Source organism: Macrobrachium nipponense, chromosome 3, assembly GCF_015104395.2.
Source record: "Macrobrachium nipponense isolate FS-2020 chromosome 3, ASM1510439v2, whole genome shotgun sequence".
Classification (NCBI taxonomy): Eukaryota; Metazoa; Arthropoda; class Malacostraca; order Decapoda; family Palaemonidae; genus Macrobrachium; species Macrobrachium nipponense.
Window position 1 is genome coordinate 120,975,982 of NC_087202.1, and position 25,074 is coordinate 121,001,055.

Sequence of the window (25,074 nt, forward strand, 5' to 3'; positions counted from 1 at the left end):
TTCGCAGGAGTATTTGCTTTGTCCTGTCTGAGCTCTGCACAGCTTTCTAAAAAATACTCGTCACCTAAGGCCTAGGTTGTTAGCACCGGCCGGTCCAGAATGGAAGATATCAAGAACACCACAGGCAGTCCCTGGTTATCGGCTGGGGTTCTGTTTTTGGCAGGATGCTGATAAGCAAAAACTGTCATTAACCAAAACTTGGCACATTATGGCGCCATAAATTACCGATCTATGGCACTAGACAACCGCCATAAAACCAGATCGCCATTAACCAAGTCAGCTGATAACTGGGGTCTGCTTATATTTCTTTCTGGCTGTGTGAGGTAATTAAGCAGGCATACTCCTCACCTTATAGTTCAGTCACAGTGTCTTTGCAGGCTAGAGCAGATGACATCAGATGAATGAGTTTAAAGAGAACTTGTCTATTCATAGGATTTTGAATGCTGGTTCCTGACTTCAGCAAACTATGTTCGCTTCCTTTTCCTGAGGGACATTGTCCGCAGGTCCTTGGACAGTTTTTTTCCTTGGGTCCGGTGGTGGCTGCCCAACAAGTTGTGTAGCTTATCCAGTGCCCCTAGTAGTACAGTTTGTATCTTACCTAAGATGATTGTGTGGAAGAGAGAATGAGTGAGATGGCTGGTCTCCTTTCTCTCTTTTTCCTTCTTCCTATGGACTGATTGAAAAGTAAGAGATGTCATAAGCTGGAACTGGTCTGATACAGGTGAGAGTGGCAGCCATACTGGTAGCAGTTATTTGGTTTGTTCCTATACAATAAATAAATCTGCTTCAAGTAGCACATTTACACCTCTCTGACAAGGGGAGGGAGGAGTGGTAACAAATCCCTGTGGCCGACATGGTTTGTTGCTTGAACAGACAGAGTTCTCTTTACCTTCCACATGTCTCATTGTGTTTAATCCCAGCAGGCTTGAGTTTTTGGATACTCGCTTAACTATTCTTTCACGGGCTTAGACCCCCTTCTTTAGAACTCAATCTTCTAGGAAGGGTGGTCAGGTGGGCTTGAACCCCCAGCTGGTTCAAGGCACTTGTACCTCTCTCCAAGTATAAGTATCTTATTGCTAAGACTAAAGGTTTGTTCCCCCTATGAACAAATGGCAAGTTTTTAATCACTTTATTTTTCTTAGCTAACAAACCTGAGGTCTTAACATTTGCTGCCCACCTCTAGCCACCTCTCTCATATCCTGGGTTGGAAGAAAGACTGACCTGTCACAAGGTTCCAAGCAAGGTCGGTGACCAGCATCCACCTCATATATGCATGAGTTGCCAGATGCCGTAGATTCCTTGCTTTACAATCTTTCATTTTTTTTTAACCGGTTTCCAGCTGGTGCTAGAAGATTATCCTATGAAGACCTCAGGTTTGTTAGCTATGAAAAATACAAATTAAAAATTTGTCTTTTCTAGCTATTTTTGATTAATGAATTGTAGAAAAATGTACTCTTTTTAAAAATATATTGCAATTAATATTGCTTATCATATAAGATTTTAAAGACTTACATTCATTGCAGGTGTACCCCAAATTATCTCAAACTTACTATGTACTTCTGGAGTGCTTAGCGCAAGATCGCATGAATTTCTTGTCAACACTAGAACCTAATGTCTTTCTCTATGTGCTGTCGTCCATATCTGAAGGACTTTCAGCTATTGGTAAGTACATTGTAGTCTACTATTTCTTCTTGTTTCATTGTTGGTTATGACTCTCCAAATGCTACTGCATACTGTATGTCCAAGATTAGCTTTGGCATTTTGATTATCATAATTAAGAGCTCAGATAATTTTCCAGGTTTTTCAATTAAAATTAGTTGATGTTTGGTGTACCTGAATACAATTAAGCTGCCAATCTTGATACAGTATACATATATTTTTTTTTATTAGAGTTATGCTTTATAAGTTATTCTTAATTTAGAATAGCTTATGTGAATTATTATGATAAAGTGATTATTTAATAATGGTAAAGTTTGGCTGATTGTTCATAAAACACCATATAATGGCAGTGCCAAGCTTTTTAGGTTGAAATTAATTTTTAGGAACACGAGGCTCTAGTGGTGTGTTATTAGATACGTATATATAAAATTATGCTGAGAACTCAGTTTTGAGTGTTGAATTTTAAAATATGCATTTATGAAAGAATTATACATATTATAATATCATGTTATAATATCATCCAGAGGCTAAAGAGAATATTTGCCTATGAAGTCACAACCCCTGTATGATTGTAAATAGCTTGTTAATATGTTATTTGGTTATTGACATCTTTTGTTGTTAGATTAGTGTCTCTGTTAAGGGAGGGTAGAACAATAGTATTTTTTTTTTATTTAGGTTATAGGATTGTTATTGTTAGTAGAGAAAAGGCCCAAAGATGTTGAGAAATTGGTAAGTATTTATCATAAGTTGTGTATTTTTTACTTACAGTAAGATAATATTACAGTTGTTTTGCTTAAGTGTTCTTGCATATCTAACTGTTGCTGTTCAGAGTTGTTATAAATGGAAAGAAGCATTGGTAGTGATATGCTTTAACATTCTGAAGTTCGTGCTCCCATTATTTTTTTTTATCACTTATAACCATATGAAGATGAAGTAAATCACTAACAGGGGAGGCTAAAAGGCTATTGTTTACATTGAAATTAGACAATTGACTGATCTACTCTTGATGGTAATCTCCATTACCACCCTCGTACTTTTTTCTCTGCCCACTCATTATTCAACTGTCAGTACTTTAGAAAGTTATCTCTTTCCAATTCTTCTGTTTTCTGGTTAATTACTGAAATCAAGGCATTGTTTTGTTTACAATCGTTACCCAGGCGTGCAAGCGCGAATTTCTTTCTTCTCGCACTAAAAAGCAGCAGCGGCACACATCAGAAATTGTTTTGTCACTTTGACATAATTTTTGCACCATTTTATATTAGCCGTTACAACATAGAGTATTATATATGAAAATGTGTGCAATTTAATTTAGAATACAACAAAAAAACAACAAATGGTTGTAGCTTTTATCAATTTTGAAATATTTTCATATAAATAATAATAAGTGCCAAAATTTCAACCTTTGGTCAACTTTGACTCTACCGAAATGGTCGAAAAACGCAATTGTAAGCTAAAACTCTTATATTCTTGTAAATATTCAATCGTTTACCTGCATTTTGCGACCCAAATTAGAAGTCTCTAGCACAATATTTAGATTTATGGTTAATTTATGAAAAAAAAAAACTTTTTCCTTACGTCCGCGCTGTAACTCTTCCGAAAAAATCATAAATTTTTCCGTGCGATTGTCGTAATGTTTGCACCATTTTAAATTAGTCATTACATAAAGTTTTATATATGGAAATGTGCGCAATTTCATGTAGAATACAGCGAAAAACAAACCATGGTTGTAGCGTTTATCAGTTTGAAATATTTTTCATATAAATAACTCTCAAGTGCCAAAATTTCAACCTTCAGTCAACTTTGACTCTACTGGAATGGTCGAAAAAACCGCAATTGTAAGCTAAAAATCTTACATTCTAGTAAAATTCAATCATTTACCTTTATTTTGCAACAAATTGGAAGTCTCTAGGACAATATACGATTTATGGTGTATTTATGAAAAAAAAACATTTTCCTTACGTCCGCGCGGTAACTCCGAAAAAAATAAGAAATATTTTCGTCCGATTGTCGTAATGTTTGCACCATTTTTAAATTAGCCGTTACATAAAGTTTTTATATATGAAAATGTTTTATATATGAAATATTTTCCTATAAATAACGATAAGTGCCAAAATTTCAACCACCTTCGGTTCAACTTTGACTCGAACAAAATGGTAAAAAAACGCAATTGTAAGCTAGAACTATTTCATTCTAGTAATATTCAATCATTTACGTTTATTTTGCAACAAATTGGAAGTCTCTAGCACATATTACGATTTATGGTGAATTTATGAAAAAAAAAAAAAATTTCTTACGTCCAGCGCGGTAACTCTTCCGAAAAAATCAGACATTTTTTTGTCCGATTGTCGTAATGTTTGCCACCATTTTAAATTAGCCGTTACATAAATTTTTATATATGGAAATGTGTGCAATTTCATGTAGAATACAACGGAAAACACCCATGGTTGTAGCTTTTATCAGTTTTGAAATATTTTTGTATAAATAACGATGTGCCAAAATTTCAACATTCGGTCAACTTTGACTCAACCAAAATGGTAAAAAACCGCAATTGAAAGCTAGAACTATTACATTCTTGTAATATTTAATCATTTACCTTTATTTTGCAACAAATTGGAAGTCTCTAGCACAATATTACGATTTATGGTGAATTTATGAAAAAAAACTTTTTCCTTACGTCCGCGCAGTAACTCTTCCGAAAAAATCATAATTTTTTTTGTCCGACTGTCGTAATGTTTGCACCATTTTAAATTAGCTGTTACATAAAGTTTTATATATGAAAATGTGCACAATTTCATGTAGAATACAACGAAAAACAACCCATTATTGTAGCTTTTATCAGTTTTGAAATATTTTCATATAAATAACGATAAATAGAAAAAAATTCAACCTTCGGTCAAATTTAACTCGACCGAAAATGGTCGAAAACTGCAATTGTAAGCTACAACACTTACAGTCTAGTAATATTCAATCAATAACCTTCATTTTGGAACAAACGGGAAGTCTCTAGCACAAATTTTTCGATTTATTTTGAATTTTTTGAAAAAAAATTTTTTTACGTCCGCGTGTTACAAATTCATGCATCTTATTGTGATAATATTTTCTCTGTGTTGCTTTGATCGTTTTACAATTTGTTATATACCAAAATCATTGCAATTTAGTGTCCAATACAACGAAAAAATAATTAACTCATTAGCTTTAACCGTTTTCCTCACAGCGCGATTTGTATAGTACAATTATATATGAAATTTTTTTTCGTGCTGTCATTTATTCCAATATTTATATATGGTAATGATATTTTTTTTCATTTCTGATGGTTGGATACTAAACTTCAGGCAATGACAAAAAAGGAGCCAAAAATGAACTCTTAATCTTGAAAATTAAGCGTGCTGTGATTTTTTGTTAAAAAACTTTTTTTCTGCTTCATTGCTCACTCGCGAACGCCGTCGGAATACGGGAGACACTTTCGGAAATACCGGCTCGGTGTTTAAGGGTTAACCATTATCAACGTTTGTTGGTTTGCACCACCATACTGCTCAAGTTGTTTGAAATTTTATGCTTCTGTTTCAAGTTTGCATTTCTGCGTGTCTTTTCATCTGAGTAGAAAATCATATGGTTTATTTATGTTAATTGTGGATGAACCCACATTTGCAGTGTCTTATATGTGTGGGGCCCAGTTATGTTTCCCTCAACAGACTTGCCAAGCTTGGACCTGACTGGAATCTTAATTGCCCTTTCACACCACAGCTGCTGCCGTTGAGTTTTGGGTCTGTTCTTGCTGGGCCTCTTATGTTTTATGTGCCTCCTGTTAAGGGTGAAACTCGGAGTGGAGGATGCTTATTATCTGTGGTCTAACTCGATCTATTCTTCTCCACTGACAAAGTTCTCCTTCCCATGGTGGAGATCATCTTGTTTACTCATTAATTGCTACATCCATTTCCACCTTCAATTCTCCTACTCTTTTCATGTTCACTCTCGAAGTGGTCAGAAGTCATGTAAAGCTGTTGGTCCCGTTGCTGAATAACCACTGGTTCCATGCAACGTAAAAACACCATAGAAACAAACAAACAAACAAACCTACTCTTGTCATTTATCCTTCTGACGTTCCACTCAATCCTTCCCCTAGGACCAATTTATCATCCTGCTGAAGTTGATTTGTCCGTGGATGAGTTGACTATGGGATTAAGATGCTTTGTTGTCCATGTTGGTTCATACAGCAAGAAAGTAGTTGGAATAAAGAGACATTTTTGTAATCATTCATCATTCCCAGTCAGAGCTAATTGTCTTAAGGAATCGAATTAGTACAGGGGGTCCTTGGTTATCGGCGGGGGTTCCATTCTCGGAGGGTTGCTGATCAGCGAAAACTGCCATTAAGCAAAAATTGGGGATTTATGGCGCTTATGGCACCAATAATCGGTTAATGGCACCTCTGTTAGGTATGTTATGGTGCCATAGCTCTTATTATCGGCACCTTATGGTGCTGATAACCGAAACTTGGCCTGTTATGGCGCCTTAGTTGCTGATTTTATGGCACGAGCCCAGCGCCATAAAACTGGATGGCCATTAACCAAGTCCACCGATAACTGGGGACTGCCTGTATATATGAAGGGCAGAGATTTCCTCCAGTACTAAGACTGCCCTCTGGGGGCTACCCATAAAATATGAACTTGCATGCACTGGCATTGTCCATAAAATATGTAAGTTCCCCTGAACATCAAACAGCACATAGTAGAACAAGATTCAAAGACCCAATTCAATGAGCCACACTACACAGCATATACTGATTGTTCCAAATTGCGAAAAGATTTATGGTTTGTCATCATTCCATGCAATGTCATGTAATAAACCATTCATTTCACTGTCAAAACAACTCTTGTTCTCACAGTAGAACTTTGACCAGTGAATGTCCTACCACAGAAATGTGTTATTCAATGACTATATGTAGTGCTGTTGAAGCCCTTCAGAACTGTTGACCTTTAAAAAAAATCTATTGTACAGAGAGAGGACCAAGTTTACTTTTTACAAATTTTATGAAGGTTGTGTTAATAATGAGTTGTGTGGGAAGCCTTGCTCATGTAAGCCTTAGGGAAATAAAGATGCCAGTGAAGCTGCCAAAACTGCAATTACTATGACCAAATCAAACATAACCAACCCCATCAGTGCTTGTGTAGCATCTTTAAAACTAATCATCATATATGAATGGCTGACTTATGGTCTAAGTATTCATTATCATCCAGGTGGTTGTGTGGTGGTCATGAATAACCTAGACAGCATGCTTGTGAGAAAATGATCTGAGAGGGGGCAAGGTCAGAATTTCGCTGCCTGCCAGCAATAGAAATCACATCAAAAGAAATCCAAGTAAGGATACAAAAAGATAAGAAAAAAAAAACATGAAATACAAAGAGAAAAGAAAGTACCCATTTGGATGCATTGATGAGAAGACTCCAACCAAGCAAAAGATTCAGAAAGGAAAAACTTCCTGAATCCTCAAAATACTCTATAACATGAAATGATTGGAACAGCATGACAGCTAAAAAGAAGTTGGTGCAGGTCCTGAGAGCCCCACAGAAGACTGAGAATAGTTAGATAGTGGACACAGTACAGAACTCATCTTCTTTCAACCCAATAAACATTCTTCAAACACAAAATATGAGTGTGCACATGTGAATATAAGTTATTTGCGCTAACTGCTGTTTGATATAATAATAATACATATTAGTCAATTAATTTTTCTACAAACAAGCTGAATCAAGTTTACATTCAGATGGTTTTGCTAAATTGTGATTTACGATAGAATGCATTTAAGGCTTTTTTTTTTATGTGGTGAGTTTTTATTCAATTCAAAAAGTTTTATGAATTTGTAGTGGCTTGCACACCTGTTAGGATCAGTAATCACATAACTTGATGTTAATGCCTTTATTTCTTCAGTTAAGATTTCCAGATTTTATACCTTTGTTTTGGAGAGAACAATGATAAAGATGGTAAATAACATAAGTAAAATTATCTTTTATTGTTGAATTTAGCTTTTGTTTTGACACCATTTTAGCATTTTTTTAAAAAGCAATCTTGCATTTTGTATACCACACATGTGTTTTTGTTTTTGAGTATCCTGGACGGTATCAATTAAGGTAAACTGAGGTCTTGTCCCTTAGAGATTGACAAAATTTTATAATGAAGTGGTTTCAAAGTAGACTTTTAGAAGAGGAGTTAGGGAGAACAAATACAACTTTTTCTAAAGTACTTTTTGCTTTCTTTCTTTTGGTTGAAGTTTGGGTCACTTGTTTAGGGGATAGCCACCAAGCTGTAACATTTAGAGACATAATCCATGTTCATTTCCTTATTATTGTTTATCAGAAAGAAGGTGTAATCTGATAGATTTAGATCATTTCATGGTAAAAAGACTCAATTATTGCAAATATGTCCTTCAAATTTATTTGTTCAAAATTCTTGCTTTCATGGCAAAACCTTTTGTTTTAAACCTTAAACACGGAAAATGGATAATTTAAGCCATGGTCAGAATTTAGTGGCAGATTGCCTTGACACCCTTTTCAAAATTTTAATTGTATTTTTTGCTGATACAAATGTTTTCATTCAACAAATGCCATCCCTTGAGCGTTATAATTATATATCTTTTAAGTCAAGCAGATGTCTTGACATTTTTAATTTGAATATTTCTCTCTCTCTCTCTCTCTCTCTCTCTCTCTCTCTCTCTTCTCTCTCTCTCTCTCCTCTCTCTCTCTCTCTCTCAAACTGAACTTGTTATATTGATTTTTGAAACATTATGGTTTTTGCTTAAATGAACCTCAAATTTAGCATGCACTGAATATGTGAAAGATTGGGTGAAAGTTTATTTATAGAAACATTGTCTGTTTTGGCCAAACTCTACTGTTGCAGGGAAAGCTCCACCCACCATTCAGTATTTGAACCCATCTGCTGAACGTAAGTTAGTCTACAGTAATGAGTAATGGTTGCAGACATATTTAAGCATTGCCTTTAGAATTTCTTTGCCTTGTTAAGGATATTGTCAAATTTGGTGGGCTTTCCTCTTGAAAAATGCTGTAGTGGGTTGCTGTATTGGTAATATAATTTTTGTAACATAGTACTAATTATTTTCTGATGTGAAAATTGTTGAAGGTTATTGGTTTAGTGTAGACTTGGCAAGCCATATGTTTATCTCATAGTGTTCAGAATAAGCTTGATGGTAGTTTTATATTGACATTTGGGAGGAGAACCTGTGCAACATTTTTGGATACTTTGTAGATCTATGGAAATGCCTCTAGTTGAAGTTGGGCTAGTTTTATATTATAGTGACTGACATTTTGAATTCAGGTTTGCTGGTTTTTAAACTTGCTGTATCGACAAGGAAACTGAAAGGGAACAGTTTTTCAAAAATGTGTAGATATTTCAAAGAAATGGAATCCATGCAAGTATTTTTATAAGTTGCTAATTTTCTTTGAAAAAGTTTTGAGATGTACAAATCCTGATATTCATGTAATTAGTTTCTTTTGCCAGAAAAGTAAACCATATTGTGAACCGAATAACTGTTGGAGTTCTAGAAATTGTTCCAGAATAACCTCAAGAGAGAGGGTATTATCACAGTGAATAAAAATGAACAAAACTGAATGTATAATGCAAAATGGGAATCAATGAACAGAAAAACACTGGGAAGGCAAATGTTACAGAAGCAGAGAGGAATGAGAGAAGCATCCCCTTACAGCCCAGTATTGTGTAGTTAGCTGGCACATGTGCAGTAGGGTTTCTGCCTTCACATCTCAAGTTGGTGCATCGGGGCCCATTTTGCACAGAATAAGTCTTTTTGTATATGTACCTTACCAAGTAATTACATAGTTATAGTTTCTAACTACTACGGCAACTAAAATTTGAAATCTGTGGTAGCGATTCTTTTGTTTTGGTGTAGGAAGTAGCCTCTGCCCACTATCAGGGGAGAGAGGAACAACTAGGCAAAGGCTTGTCAGTTTGTTTCTGGCAGTTGATGACGGTGGTTGTCGATCTTCAGCTAATGATGATTTGGAATTTGTTTCCATTTTACCAGTTCTGTATGTAAATTTGGTCAAGTATTGCTTGCTTTTTGGTAGATTTTACTTAAGATAGTTTTTTTTTTTTTAATTAAAAGACCAAGTTTTCCTCACCGATTGAACTGATTTTCTAGATTTTGAATTAGACTTTCCCCATTCTGACTATGTCTTTAACACTAGTTTGTCGTCAACGCTCTATTGCAGTAGAGGATTGACTTCTTTAAAGTATGACATGGACACGCTTTGCACTACTTGCAGCAGTCAGGTTTGTTCACCATTGGTAATATGTGAGGAATGAATTGACTGGGACACGAAATAGTGGGAAGTACTGTCTTCTCATTGAAATAAGTTAAGAGAGTGGGATAGAAAGAGAAAGGCTAATCTTAGCCATGACAAGACTAATGTTAATCAGGAAAATGTATTGAGTTACCTGATTCTGTTCGTATTATGTCTCCTATTGCTTCCCCAGTCTTAACACCCTAACCCTTACCTAGCTCCCTCATTGATGCCCATAATGCCACTGCCAAATTAGGGTCAAAATTAGAGTCCACATTCGACTGTATGTTTGAACTCATCGTGGAGTCTATGGCTCCATTAAGGTCTTTGTTTAAAGCCCTAATGGAGAAGGCGAGTAATCAGGTGTGAACAGTGCAAGTGAAGTGTTAGTGGAGAAGCTGGCTGATTCCCCTAGGCAAAGGTCCCTGGCACACTCCCCTGAACCTGGGAGAAGCCAAACTGCAGGCCCAAGGGAGGTAAGGGGGGTCTGCCCACAGGTAGTCGGCCCCTCAGACGCACGTTGCAATATCCCCAGGGTGTCTCAGGCAGCCATTGAAAAGGTGTCTCTGCGGAGGTGTCTAAACTTTCTTGTAGCTCGGAGGCGTCCAGCCTGGAGTACAGGCACCAATGGCGGTTTAAGAAGTCTAGGCTGTTGAAGAGGCCAGTGTCAGATGTGCCCAGCACCCCTGAGGTGCCTCCCACGAAGAGTAGAAGCTGTTTTCCTTTGACACAAGATCGACCATCTTGCAGTGTCTAGGACTCTCCAGAACATTTCTCGTTGTTGTGCAGGGATGAAGAAAGTCATTTCAAAGAAGCTAAAAGAGCTGCTTCTGATAGACAGAAGAATATTAGCACTTAGGGTACGGTGGCGTCTGAGCACTCATTGCTGCCTGTGATTGCGAGACCTCTGAAGCACTCAGTAATGCCTGGACTGGGTGCCTAGGGTGCCCCACTCCCCCCCGGATTTTTGTAGAGCTCAAGCTCTGCTTCGCCTTCCCCCCCTAGCGAGACTGTCTCAGAGGAAGTATTTTTGTTAAGCCACAGGAGAAGCTCCTTCCCTGGGTGTGGCTGGCTACCTTCACCCAGGGGGACTTCTTGGCGCTTGTCGATCCGAGATCAGCCTTTTCTGCAGCAAAAGTTATGTTTTCATTTGCAGAAATAGACCATTTATTACTGAACCTGTTTAAGGTCTTTGAGGTAACCAGCTTTCTGGACTGGGCAGTAGGAGCACTTGCTAGGAAGACTCAGGACTGTTTTCATCTTCCCTCAGACTACGTAGCCAACATTTTTGGTATACCATGGGGCTGCTGAAGAAGAGAGATGGGTCTCTTATGCCGTAACGGGGTTACTTCAACTCGACATTGGTGCTTATTTTCTTTCCCTTAGTGAAAGAAATTTTGTTTCCACAGGCCACTGTGAATGACATTGCCTCGTGCCTGCACGAAAAGTTTATTCAAAATCTTTTGTCGCAAGCTTCCAAGCGACCTAAGGATCCTCCTGCCTGTCGGAAATGCTAGTCAAAGGCAGCCCTTTTGGAGTGGAGGAGTGAGAAACCCTTCCTGAACAAGGCCCACAGTATGTTTCACTGCCAAGTCAGTTAAGAAGTCGTCCTTCAAATCTCCAACCAAGAAGTGATCAATGAGTCCTCCATGTTCCAGTGGGAGCCAGACTCCACCTGTTCTGGGAAAAGTGCGGAATGATGGATTGTTCAAGTCCTCAAAGAGAGCTATTCTCTCCTTCAGGGAAAAACCTCCTTTTGGTCAAGAAACCCATCCCCTTGACTGCTTATTCCAAAGACTTGGAGAAGTTTTCAGCTCTCTTGGAGGAAGTTTCCTCACATAATTCTAAAAACACAGTGGAAGTAGTGAAAGACATGTCATCAAGGGTTTCTACAATTACCTGTTTGTAGTACCAAATGCATTGGGAGGATGGAGACTGGTCCTGGGCGTAAGTGCTGTGAATGTCTTCATTCAGAATACAAAATTCAGGATGGAAATCACCCATTCCATTCTTTTGTCCATTTGCCAAGGGGACTGGATGGTATCGGTGGATATGCAGGATGCATATTTCCATGTCCCCATACATCCATCGCAGCGCCTCAGTGGCGTGATTGGTTTGGTGTTTGCTTTTCACCTCGGTGGTCGCGGGTTCGATTCTCGGCCATTCCATTGAGGAGTGAGAGACGCGTATTTCTGGTGATAGAAGTTCACTCTCGACGTGGTTCGGAAGTCACGTAAAGCCGTTGGTCCCATTGCTGAATAACCACTGGTTCCATGCAACGTAAAAACACCATACAAACAAACAAACAAGCCATACATCCATCATCAATGAAGTACCTCAGATTTGTGTTCCAGGACCAAGTCTTCCAGTTTCAAGCACTGTTCTTTGGACAGTTTCAAGCACTGTTCTTTGGACTATCTACTACCCCTCGGTTTTCATACACATTCTAGCTCCTCTGGTAGGTTGGCTTCCTCTGATGGGGATCAACATTGCCATTTAATTGGACGATTGGGTTCTTTGGTCCACGTCGAAGGACCAGTGCAAAGAGGACCTTCACAAGACTTTTCAATCAGCCCAAGAATTGGGTCTCATAAATTTGTAGAATTCCCAGCTGTTCCCATCTCAAACAGTAGTATATGTATTTGGGGATGATGCTGAACTCTCAAGCATTTCAGGCTTTTCCATTCCCCAAAAAAGTGGAATCCTGCCTAAAGACAGTCAATGAGTTCTTGTCTCTTCGTTCATGTACAGCGAACAAATGGATGAGTTTGCATGAAACACTAGCTTCAATGGAGTAGTTCGTAGTTCGTATCACTCGGGAGACTGCACATTAGAGTTCTACAGTTTTATCTCAAGGCCAGCTGACTCTTTCATTATTTCATTAACACCAAAGAGCAAACACACCTGCTTTGGTGGAAGTCGGAAAGCAGGTTGTTGGAAGGTAAGTCGCTGTTAATTCAGAACCCAAACCACAGGTTTCACTCAGATGCGTCAGATGTATGTTGGGGAACTTTCCTGGAGGACAGGGAGGTCTCAGGGAAGTGGTGGCAAGAAGAGTTGAGAAACCACACAAATGTCAGAGAACTGAGAGCAATTCATTTAGGGGTTCAAGTCTTTGCTCTAGAAGTAGCCACGAAAACTGTTGCCCTGCACTCGAACACTATGACAGCCCTTTTGCATATAACCAAACAAGGAAGGAAGCTCTCCTCTCTTGGCACAACAGCGAGAGACCTACTTGTTTGGGCCAAACAAAATTGCATGACAATCTTAACGAGGTTTGTTCAAGGAAGGATGAATGTCCTAGCGGACCAATTGAGCAGACGAGATCAAGTTATCCCGACGGAGTGGACGTAGAATCAGTTAGTACATCAGGATCTGTGGAAGTTATGTGGGATTTCCATACTGGATCTGTTTGTGACTGCCAGAAATCAACTCCCCTGTTCTGCTCTCCAGTGCCAGATCCTCTAGCATGGGCAACAGATGCCAGGCTACAGGACCAGTTGAACAAAGTTCTATACGCCTTCCCTCTATTCAGGATGATATGAGACATCCTTAACAATTTCAAGTCTCGCCAGAACTTGTTGAGGACGCTGATGGTTCCCTTCTGGCCACTAAGAGAGTGGTTTCCAGACATTCTAGAGCTCCTAATCGACTTTCAGAGACTCCATCCTCAAAGAACCAATCTTCTCAAACAACCGTACTTAAGATGGTATCGTCGAGGATTGTCAAATCTAGCTCTGACCGCTTACAGACTGTCAGGAAGTTGCTCAGAGCTAAAGGATTTTCAAGATGCTGGCAAGTTGCAGATGTCAATCTTCTGCACTTGGTGCAGAAGCAATATTGTCTCAGCTACTAAGACATTTGTGACAAAAATAGCAGTTTTCTTACTATTTTTGAGAGCTTCTAGAGGATTGTCCATGTCTAATATTAAGGGTTACAGGTCAATGCCTAGCTCAGTGTTTCAACATACAGGTCTGGGTCTCACTATTAACCAAGATATTTCTGATCTGAAGTCTTTTGACACATGTAACTAAAGAAGCCTGAGTTAATGTCATGGAACCTTGACTTGGTTCCAAAATGGCTTTAAGGACCTACTTTTGAGCCACTTAGTTCAACTTCTTTCAAGAATTTAACTAAGAAGACCTTAGTCTTGGTAACGACGGAAACCACCAAGAGAATTGGTGAGATTTAAGCGATTGACAAAAGGGTAGGTTTCACGCGAGACGACACAATATGCTCTTTCACTTAGGTTTTCTGGTGAAGAACAAATCACCAAAGAAACCCTGGCTTCATTCCTTCAATATTAAGAACCTGAGCAATGCCCTATGTTCAGGCAATGAGGAGATAGTACTACTTTTCCCAGCAAGAGCTCTTAAAAGTTTTGCCTCCACAAAACTGAAAAGACATGAGAACCATCTAGTAATCTGTGGTGTTCGGTTAAAGATCCGTCTCGACCTCTAACGAAAAACACTCACTCCTTTTTCTTGAGACGTAATAAAAGAGGCGCACTCTCAAAGGAAGTGGAAACATTTAGTGACAACTTGGCCCTTTGGCAGTGGTGGGCATGGTATTGGGGGCAGATGTGTAAGAAGTACGCCTTCCTTCCCATCTCCTCAATTATTAGAGGTTGTCATTTATAGGGGAGTCTGGGGCTACTGCGTACCTTTCTTTCTGTTTTTAATGGATGGGTGTTAGTGTTATTTAAATAATTTTGATGTAGGTACTGATTTGTTTATCTGGTATTTTGTAATGGTACTACACCCAAGGTAGAGATAAGATTTTAATGCCTTATTAGCAGTTGGAGCACACCTTCCCTTAAAGCTCCCATCTCGTAGTAGGCGACCCTTGGCTATACTGCTGTGCCTCTACAAAGTAAGCCGAGTGCCAACCAGAGGCAGTTACTTCCTGCAGCAGCTCGCTTACGAGGTAAGGAACAACGAGCATTTTTTACCAACACTCGTAAGTTTTTCTATGCTCAAACTAATTACATTCTCTAATATTTTGGGAGAAGAATATGTCCTTTCATCCCACCTCATATTATTGCAGGAATCAGCTATGTAGTTAGTTGGCAAGTCACATATGAAAAAATGACATTTTTGTAATAAAACTTTTTGTATATATGTATACTTATCAAGTAATTATATATACAGATTCTGTGCCCACCCACCTCCACTTGCAAGAACATAAGGCACAAACAAATTGACGGGCCTTTGCCTGGTTGTTTCTCTCTCTCTCTCTCTCTCCTGATAGTGGATGGGGCTAGTTCATACACCAGAACAAATGAATTGCTATTGCAGATTTCAAACTTTTGCTGCCATACTAGTTAAAAACTATAGCTAGGTAAATACTTGATAAGTATATAAAAAAAAAATTTTTATTGTAAAAATGTAATTTTTCGTAATTAATTATTGAGATAATTTTTTTGTTTCTGTCATCTGGTGAGTTGATGTTCAGATATCAGCACCTTTCAGATTACTGTTGGAGTTGGCAGAGCGCAGAATAATATTTAGTTAAAGATGATGTAATATCAGTAATAACACTGTCAAAAAAGGGATTTTGACGAAGGAAAAATCTATTTCTGGGTGATTGGCTCGTGTCGCCCTATGAAGGATCCTTAATATCATTCTTTCTAGTAAAATTAATCTAAAATTACCAGAAGAAAAACAAAAATTAAAGAAATGTCGTAAAACTGACTCGCTCACATCTTAAAAAGAAGTGTCGGTATGGTAATAGGGGCGAGTGGAAACACTACCACGAGACATTCACCAATTAGACCTTCCAATCAGAATCCCCACAAGAGAGAGCTGATACCAACGGGCGATGCAGCCGCTACTACTACTACTAGAGGACGCCACGGACAGCAGCGCCCCTAGCGGTCATCCTTAATCTAAAAACATCTTGTCCTGCAGGGGGGGCAAACAATACAGGGTGGGTTTCATAGGGCGACACGAGCCAATCACCCAGAAATAGATTTTTTTTCCTTCGTCAAAAAAAAAATTCCCTTTTTCTGCGGGGCCTCAAGCTCGTGTCGGCCTATGAAAGAGTACCAGAGAAACAGACAAGATGGGAAAAAAGGGACAAAATGAAAAGCAGTTGTAAAATGAGGTATATAATATAAGTAAATCAATTACAGCATATAAACTAAGTACTTAAGTCTAAAAAAACTTATTTTTTTAAACAGTAACATAAAAGAAAGTTAGTAATGTAAAGTACTTAAAATATTCAGTAAATACAGTAAATATAACAATGCAGTGTAATTTTTACAAATTAGATTTACTTAGAAAATTATTTACATAATATACAAACACATTGTGTCCTACCCTAGCATAAAAATAAGGGTAGGTACACTGAAGTACAATAACAGTACAGTTGTGGATGTCCCTAGCAAAAAAATAAGGGACAATCCACTGGTATGATTCAGCGGCTAAGGCTAGGATATCCGAGTAGCATGGCGATAGGGTGAGGCATGTTGGCTGAGGTAGGTAGAAAGGAGACCTGGATCTATACTACGACTACTATGCAGTATCAGGAGAAACAATGTTTTTTTTTTTTTTTTGTTTCCCGCTGCTACTGCTGAAATTTTAAAGATTCCAAGGACTTTAGGTAATGACGTTTAAAGACTGTCGGGGATTTCCATCCAGTATACTTTTTAAGATCCTCAAAGTTCATATGTTAAAGTAATTAATTGAGGTGGCTACTCCCCTGATGTCATGTGCTTTTGGGAATGAATCAGGATTGGCTTGTTTAATAAAGTAAAGGATTTGTTGTCTAATACCTTTTACTGACAAAGTACCACCTTTTTCTCTCATGAAGAGAGGACCTGAGGATCTTGAGGATGTACGAGATAGAAAGGCTCTTAAAGTTGATACTGGGCAGAGAGAAGGATCTTGGGGAAGTGGGATGACTTCCAAGGAGCCCACCTTGCCAGAGGAGCCTCATTTTTAGCTAAAAAGCTACGATCCGGAGCAAGCAGAACTTCTCCTGAGGGGAGGAATTCCACATGACCCGCATCTCTGGATAGAGCCGACAGTTCTGAAATTCTAGCTCCTGAAGCTAGGCTTAATAAGAATAATGTCTTCCTAAGAAGCATTATGAATGTACAAGACGAGTTGTCAGTATCTGAAGCTAGTTTGAGGACATCATCATTTAAGAACCATGAAACTGCAGTAGGGGCCTTTGAGACGGTCTAAAAAGTCTAGCACAGGCTTTAGGAATAGACGTGAAATAAGATTCAGTCAGATCTATCTGAAAACCTAACTGAAAGATCTTCTTCAAAGCCGATTTATGAGTAGTAATAGTGCTAGCTGCTAAACCTTTTTCAAATAAGGACCTGAAAAAGGATATAGCTAGATTAACTGTCATGGTTGTAGTGTTTGATTCTTTCAGAAAGATGCTAATTTTTTAACAGCTGAGTCATATTGTCTAATGGTTGGACTCTCTCTTATCTGATTCTAGGAAGAGAATATTTTGTGGATCAATATTAGCATCTTTATTAGCCGCAAACTTCATGAAGTCCATAAAGTTAGGGTCTGAAGAATTCCTGAGGAAGCGAACACAGTCCTCATTTGTACTGATTGTGACAGTTTGGGATTGGGAATCCGTTGAGGTCGGAGACCCAATTCCAGAAGAAGAGGATACCAGTTGCTCTTGGGCCAGTCCGGTGCAATCAGAGCTACAATTCCTTTGAAAGCCCTCAGCTTGCTTAAGACTTTCAAGAGAAGATTCACTGGAGGAAAAACATAAATTTTTCTCCACTGATCCCAATCTAACGACAGGGTGTCAGTGGCCCAGGCCAAGCCAGAGGGTCCAGGTTGGGGGCCACATAGCAAGGGAGCTTGTGGTTCGCTTGTGAGGCGAAGAGACTTACTTGGAGACCGGGAATCTCCGGCATATCCCCCCCCCACTGGAATGACCCGTCGTCTAGGGACCATCTGATTCCAGAGGCACTGACCGGGACAAAGCGTCTGCTATCACATTTCTTACCCCCGCCAGGTGAGTGGCGGACAGATGCCATTTGTGTTTGTTTGCTAGGGCAAAAATGGCTATCATGACATGGTTCACATGCTTGGATTTGGACCCTCCCCTGTTGATGCAATGAACTACCACTGCACTGTCCAAAACTAGCCTTAGATGAGACTTTTTCGGGGGAAGTAGTCTCTTCAAGGTAAGAAATACTGCCATTGCTTCCAGAAACGTTTATGTGGAGCTGGCGAAATTGAACTGACCAAGTCCCCTGAACCTGTTTGAACTGAGAATATCCCCCCCACCCGGACAGGGAGGCATCCGTGTGAATGGTTAACACTGGAAGGGGATATTGAAGGGGTACCTGCTTGGTTAAGTTCTTTACTTTCGACCATGGACGGAGTTGATTGCGAAGGATCTGTGGAATTACTGACAACTTGTCTCGAGATTTGGTGTTTGCTCTCGAACGCCAAACTCGATTTATATCTTTTAGCCTTGCTTTCAGGAGGATATCTGTTACCGAAGCAAACTGAAGGGACCCTAGGATTCTTTCCTGGTTTCTCCTTGATGTTTGCTTGCATTTGAGAAATTGCCTGACCGATTTTGCTATTTCCTTCCGTTTGGCCACTGGAATTGACAGATTGTGGGAAGACAAATCCCATTGGATTCCCAGCCACTGGAAACGAGACTCCGGGGTAAGTCTGGATTTCGTTTTGTTTATCTGGAACCCCAGATGTTCCAGAAAGTGAACTACCTTTTTGGTGGCATTGAGACATTCCTCGACGGTTGGTGCCCAGATCAACCAATCGTCGAGGTAAGCTGCTACCATGATTCCCTGAGTTCTCAATTGTTGTACAACCACTTCTGCTATTTTCGTGAATACCCTGGGGGCTACATTCAGACCGAAGGGCATCACTTTGAATGAGAATGTCTGATTTCCTAGTCTGAACCCTAGGAATGGGCGGAAGTGTCTGGCTATAGGGATATGATAGTATGCGTCTGTAAGATCGATGGAGCATGTGACGGCTCCACGCGGAAGTAAGGTCCTTACTTGCGAGAGGGTAAGCATCTTGAACTTGTCGCAACGAATGAAAGAGTTTAGCTTTGACAAGTCTAAGATTACCCTTCTTTTTGTTGAGCCTTTCTTTGGCACGCTGAATAAGCGACCTTGAAATTTAGATGCTTGACTCTCGCAATAGCTCCTTTCTGAAGGAGTTCCTCCGCGTAATCTGTCAATTCCTCTGATGGTATTTGGTGGAATGATTTGATTGGAGGAGGATCTTTGATCCAACTCCAACCCAATCCTTTGGACACTATGCTCTGTGCCCAATTGCTGAACCCCCACCTGTGACGGAAGAGGAACAGCCTCCCTCCTACCTGGGGAGCCTCACTGTTGATGGGCGGGTTGACCACCACGCCCTCCTCTGAACTGCCTGCTCCTTGTCGCCCGTCCTGCGCCACGCTGGCGAAAGTAGCCTCTCGCCCTACCTCTCGGCTGCTTGTTAAAGGGAGCGTAACCCTGACCTTCATACGAAGGGTTGAAGGCCGGCGAGAGTGCGTAGGAGGAGACAGCAGGAGGATGGGCTGGTTCTGTTTCGAACTACCGGTTGTGCCCTCCCTGTGGGTAACCGGGACGGCCTGGACAAATTGCTGCTGTTGCTGGTGTTTCTGGTAAGGCTGGAACCTTTTACCAGACTTCTTTGGTTTCTTACCAGCAGTGGGGGCGGATTCTTGCTTCCTCTTCGATGAAATTCCCCACCTAGCTCTAAGGCTCTGGTTGAGCCTAGCAGCCTCGTGGTGCACTTCATTTACAGCGGACTCTGGGAAGAGATCCGCTCCCCACATGCTAGAAGCCAGGAGTCTATTAGGCTCGTGCCTAATAGTGCACTCCTGCAGAACATGCTTTCGGCAATTCCTCCTAGCTTGGAAGAAGTCGAAAGCATCTGTCTGAACCGTCTGAAGCTGGGATTTTGGATTTGGCCAAGATCTTAAACAGCGGTTCTGTAGCATATGAAAGAGCAGCCATTTCCGTTATTATTAGAGAATTGAGGGACCTGCCAAACCTATTTCGCGCGTCAAACTCCGCCTGAATCAAGGAATCAGGCAGTCTTGGAAGCTTCTCTCCGAACTGGTCCATGGCGCAGTCCGGTTTGAGCTTGCCAAGCGTGAATGTGGCTGGCAAGTTCTCCCACAATTCTCCAAAAGCTGGGAAGAGCGGAGAAGTAGACTCCGCCGCCTCCCTTAGCTGTGGCATGGGCTCCAATCCTTGAGGACTGCCTGAAGAGTCCTCTCAACTATTTTCGTGGCGAACGGAAGAGAGCCTCTTCTTCCGTCGCAAAAATAGTGAAAGGACTCTTATAGGCCTGGAGCTTAGTGTTTGTGCACTCCCAGTCCTCAAGGCAGTGAACCCATTCCCGTTGGGCATGATCCCTACTGTAGAGAACATCTTCCCTAGAGATCTTGTCTTCCCTAGTAAGAGCCGCTACAGTCAGCCTAGCATAGCCGATGAAAGGCTGCGTCAGACCCGGAGGATAAAACTCGAAGTCCTCAATCCTTCGAGTTCCACACTCCGGGATAGAGATCATCCCATCCTTAAATGGAGCGTAGGCGGCTACTCTCCAAGGGTTCTCCCATAGAGAAAGCTGGCAGAGAGTCGTATGGCGGGAGCTGGAAAATACCAGCGCTTGGCCCTGGGGAGACTGGAAGAGGGACCTGAGAGAGCCCAGCCACTCGGTCCTCATTCTCTCTAACCCTGTTAGAGAGATCCTGGATGGATTGGCCTGATTGAGACAGGGTGCTTGACAGTTGTGCAAACATCTGCTCAAATTTCGTCCCCAGGGCGGAGACTTGCGAACCAACCAACTCACCCACCTGTTGCATCACCACTGCTGAGAAAGTAGTGGGATCAAAGGTGCTGGGTCCCGCTCCCCCCACCGGCGTTGCCGGAGTGGATGCGGTGGAGGCAGGAGAAGGCACTGGCTCGGCGGGGGGGAGAGCGCGAGCCTTCTGGGGCCTTAGAAGCCTGCTTCTAGAGCTCTTCGAGTAAGAAGAGCTCGGCTTGGCCTTCACCGCGTCAGCGTAAGAAGTCGAAGACTTCTTAGCCGAAAAGAAGACGAAGATGATCTTTCTTAGAAGTTCGTCTTAGATAGAGTCTTCGGTTCTCTCTGTCCCTTCACCTTAGGAGGTACAGAGAGAGCGGGAGGGCGGGTAGGGATCTCAGATCCCACAAAGCCTTGGAAAGAGGCGCTCGAAGAAGGGACAGGAGAAGATCCGGGAACACCCAAGGAAAGACCTTGGGCGCCCGACACACCTACCTCAACCAACAAATCCTCTACCCCAACCGCCATCGGCTCGATGTTTAGGTCCAGGGCAGCGACGTCCGGGACCGACTCCTGAGAGGCTACGACCCCGAAAGATTGCTGGAGATCTTGCTGGATGGAGGCTATGAGAGGGGCTGTGGACAAGGGGTCAAACATACCCTGTCGACTTGCCCGCCGGGAAGATCTGGACGGCCAGCTTCTTATCAAGGATGTACGGCTGGCCTTTGGCGGCGTTCTTCCCGAAGCCGCCCACCCACGCTTTCAGGGTAGCAAGGGCGACCTCCCTCACACTGGTAGCCTGGAAGAAAGGACGAGATGAGCTTCTAATGGCGGAACGGGGTTAACAAACTTATATCTAAGAGTTGTTAGTAAGTGATAAAGAAGCCTATAATCGACTTACCCCCTCCACCAGCTGACCGACTAGGTCGTAGCAGATGGCGCAGGCTTCCGGGTGCCAGACGATCATATCGTTGAATGACGTGGCACAAGGAGCGTGAGACCTGCACTCATCATGGGGCTGCAGGGGGGGTCGTTTTTACCACAAAACGGTCGCGTTGCACGCCGGGACCTGACAGTTGGTAGCCTGTAAGTGGAAAAAATACATGAGTATCAGGAGAACACTTACAGTCTAACAGTTGCTCCGCTGGTGCCGGAGCGAGAAAGTTAGATTAAACCAGAGCCCTGCCATAATACGTGTGGGTAACAAGGTTGGTTAGTCCTAGGCTATGCTCCGCTGGCGGCGGGGACATAAGATAGAATCCAACCAGGAGTGGTGGTAAAAGGAAAACCACGACGAAAAATGGCGGGGATGGTAAGCATATGAATAATAAAAATTAAACAAATCATCGTAAAATTAGGGTATATCCTTAAAATATAATAATATCAAACCTTCCTCCACCCGTCTACTAGAAGAGTGCCCGGGTAAGAAGCAAGCTCCCTTCCGGTAGCGGGGGAGAGATATAAGGATATAGTAGGCAAGCAACCGACCACTAGTAGTGACCACCCCGCCCGCTGGCGGAGCCAGTATCTATAACCAAAGGTGCCCCGGCTGCGACGGAGGCTCCGTCGTTATAGAAAGGGAAGGTGGCTGAGCAACTGGGGAAGGGGGGGGGAGGGGTCTCGGCGAAACACGGCGGTGGGAGAGAGAGAGGGGGGGGGGTGGCCTACTCCTCCCCGTCTCAACAAAACCTATCCGCTGGAGACACAGTACCCTATGAGTGGTCGCCCTATACCCCCCGCTGGGAGGGACCCCTGGCCACCTCAGAGAGGGAGGGAGGAGGGCAACGAAGTTGTCATGACAACCAAGGGGTCCCCCAGCACCTCCCTATACCTGGTAGGGAGGGAAGGGGAAGGGTAAGGTGCGATGGAACACGTGACCGCAAGTGGCCTAAGCCGAGCAACACAACCGTGGGAGGGCACGTGAACCAGGCTGTACCAAATCATGGAACATGCACCTAGGCTAGCCTAACACCCTAAATAGAATAAAATTACATCGTAAAGATGGAAAAAAGACACTTTTAGTAGAAAGAAAAGAAGCCCAGGAGGAGGCAAACTGTTCCGAGGAACAGAAGCCTACTCGGAGCCAGCGAAAGCCGATGAAGAGCAAGAGCCGGGATGCTGGGCTGGAAACAATAATAATAGCCCTAAATACCAAACTAAGAGAAATGGGTAAGGGGCTAAACTAGCTAAAACTCGATGTAAAAAACGATGAACGTAAAAGGTAAGCCCATAAGTATAAGAAGTCCAGTATGGAGGACCGGGAATTCTTAACGAGGCAGCATGGCGCCGCCACGAGACAACCGGGAAACCGTATATGACCTATTAGAAGGAAAATACTGGTCCCCGGAAGACAAAAATATAGTAAAACATTACTTATGAGGCACTTAACTTAGCCGTTGCGATTGCAGAACGTTCCATCTTGAAGAAGATAATAAATCCTCGTAAAATGCACAGCACAGAGAAAAATGCGTCTGGACGCTAGCGCTAAATAATTAAGGATGACCGCTAGGGGCGCTGCTGTCCGTGGCGTCCTCTAGTAGTAGTAGTAGCGGCTGCATCGCCCGTTGGTATCAGCTCTCTCTTGTGGGATTCTGATTGGAAGGTCTAATTGGTGAATGTCTCGTGGTAGTGTTTTCCACTCGCCCCTATTACCATACCGACACTTCTTTTTAAGAGTGAGCGAGTCAGTTTTACTGACATTTTCTTAATTTTGTTTTTCTTTTTTCTGGTAATTTTAGATTAATTTTACCTAGAAAGAATGATATTAAGGATCCTTTCATAGGCCGACACGAGCTGAGCCCAGAAATAGGTCGTAGTAGCACCTTCGTTTAATGACACTTCCAGGGTCTGGCTTTCGGATAAGTAACAAGGACCCTAAATTATAGCTGGTTCTTTAATATGATTTTAGAATATCTGATAGCTAACTGCAATTTTTTATATGATTTTTAATCAAAAACTAATAGTATATATAGTTATCATTATTAATTATATTATTATTCAGAGATTAAACCGTATTTGTGTAGAGCAAGCCCACAGGGCCATTGGCTTGAAATTCAGGCTTTCAAAATATAAGAAAGAAGAGATAAGTTATTTTAAAAAAAGAAAAAAGTAAAAGACACAAAGCTAAATCAATTTTGAAGATGCATGGAGAATTTATTTGTATTATGGTAGTAATTCATTGCATCCTTGCTGTAACTTTTATTATATCATAACTAAAAATAACTGACCTCGGTGAGGTAATTCTCATCTCACCAAAGTGAAACCAATCTCTCTCTCTCTCTCTCTCTCTCTCTCTCTCTCTCTCTCTCTCTCTCTCTCTCTCTCTCTCTCTCTCTCTCTCGTTGTTGGGGGGGAACAGCACATACATGTTTTACTTAACTCTATGTATACTTATACTTGTATGAATACACAAGGTAGCCTAATGTCTTAAGCTCGCATAGCAGCTTTGCACAACAAAAATGTGCATAGTCATAAACCATAACTTGAGAGAGAGAGAGAGAGAGCTATAATGAGTCAAGTTGAAGGTAGCCAGATTCATGGCTTTCATCATGTTTAGCCATTCTGTGTGCTGTAGTGAGTGTGTGTGTGTGTTGCAGGGTTTCAGCCATACAATTAATTTCTCATTTCCAGGCCTTGGGTTCCTTCTTAATCTTAAATGAAAGGGCTGGAAATCAGATCCTGGGTTCCAGTCAGCTATTCTAGAGGTGTTTTTTTTTTGTTTTTTTTTTTTCTCCTCCCACCTAAATTGCAACTCAAGATTTATATATTTAAAATTATTTTTCGTCATCACTAGATAGAAAAAAAATTAACCATTACATTATGAATGCTTCAACAGCTGTAGTCTTCATGAAAAATTACTATATTGTTTGTATTATGGAAGAGGAGTGTGTGTGTGTGTGTGTGTTTGTGTGCGGGTACTTGTGCATGTGTGTGCGGGCTTGTGCATGCATGTGTCAGTCACTGCCAGATTTGTCCTTTTAACTGCTGAATCTAGGATGAACCCAAGCAGAAAACTTTTGCAACTTATGTTATTTGATATGCTAGCACCGAAGGCTTAGCAGCAGCACATAATCACTTTATTTATGGTTCCACTCGCACGAATGCAACCTTTTTACTCCGGGGTACTCGCACCCATAATATATATAGTTTTGGGCCACTCTGCTCTCTTCCATTGCATTTACTCAGTGACTGGATGGGAACTATGTGCAGTTGGTAACTTTGATTGTCTTGGGCACTGTTTTTGGTACAAAGAGATGCACTCATGTAACTTATAAGAACAGTGCAGTATCTTGAAAATAATTTTGTACTAACCATTTATTAGGTGA

The 25,074-nt window shown here is 41.3% G+C and overlaps 1 long non-coding RNA gene across 1 annotated transcript in view; it reads left to right on the top strand.

The window, feature by feature from the left end:
• The first annotated feature begins 1,523 nt into the window (after positions 1-1,523).
• Positions 1,524-25,074, top strand: part of LOC135222015 (uncharacterized) — a 39,434-nt gene continuing 15,883 nt past the window's right edge. The window contains exon 1 of the long non-coding RNA XR_010316155.1: positions 1,524-1,662. This is a non-coding gene — a long non-coding RNA (uncharacterized LOC135222015). The remainder of the gene's footprint in view (positions 1,663-25,074) is intronic.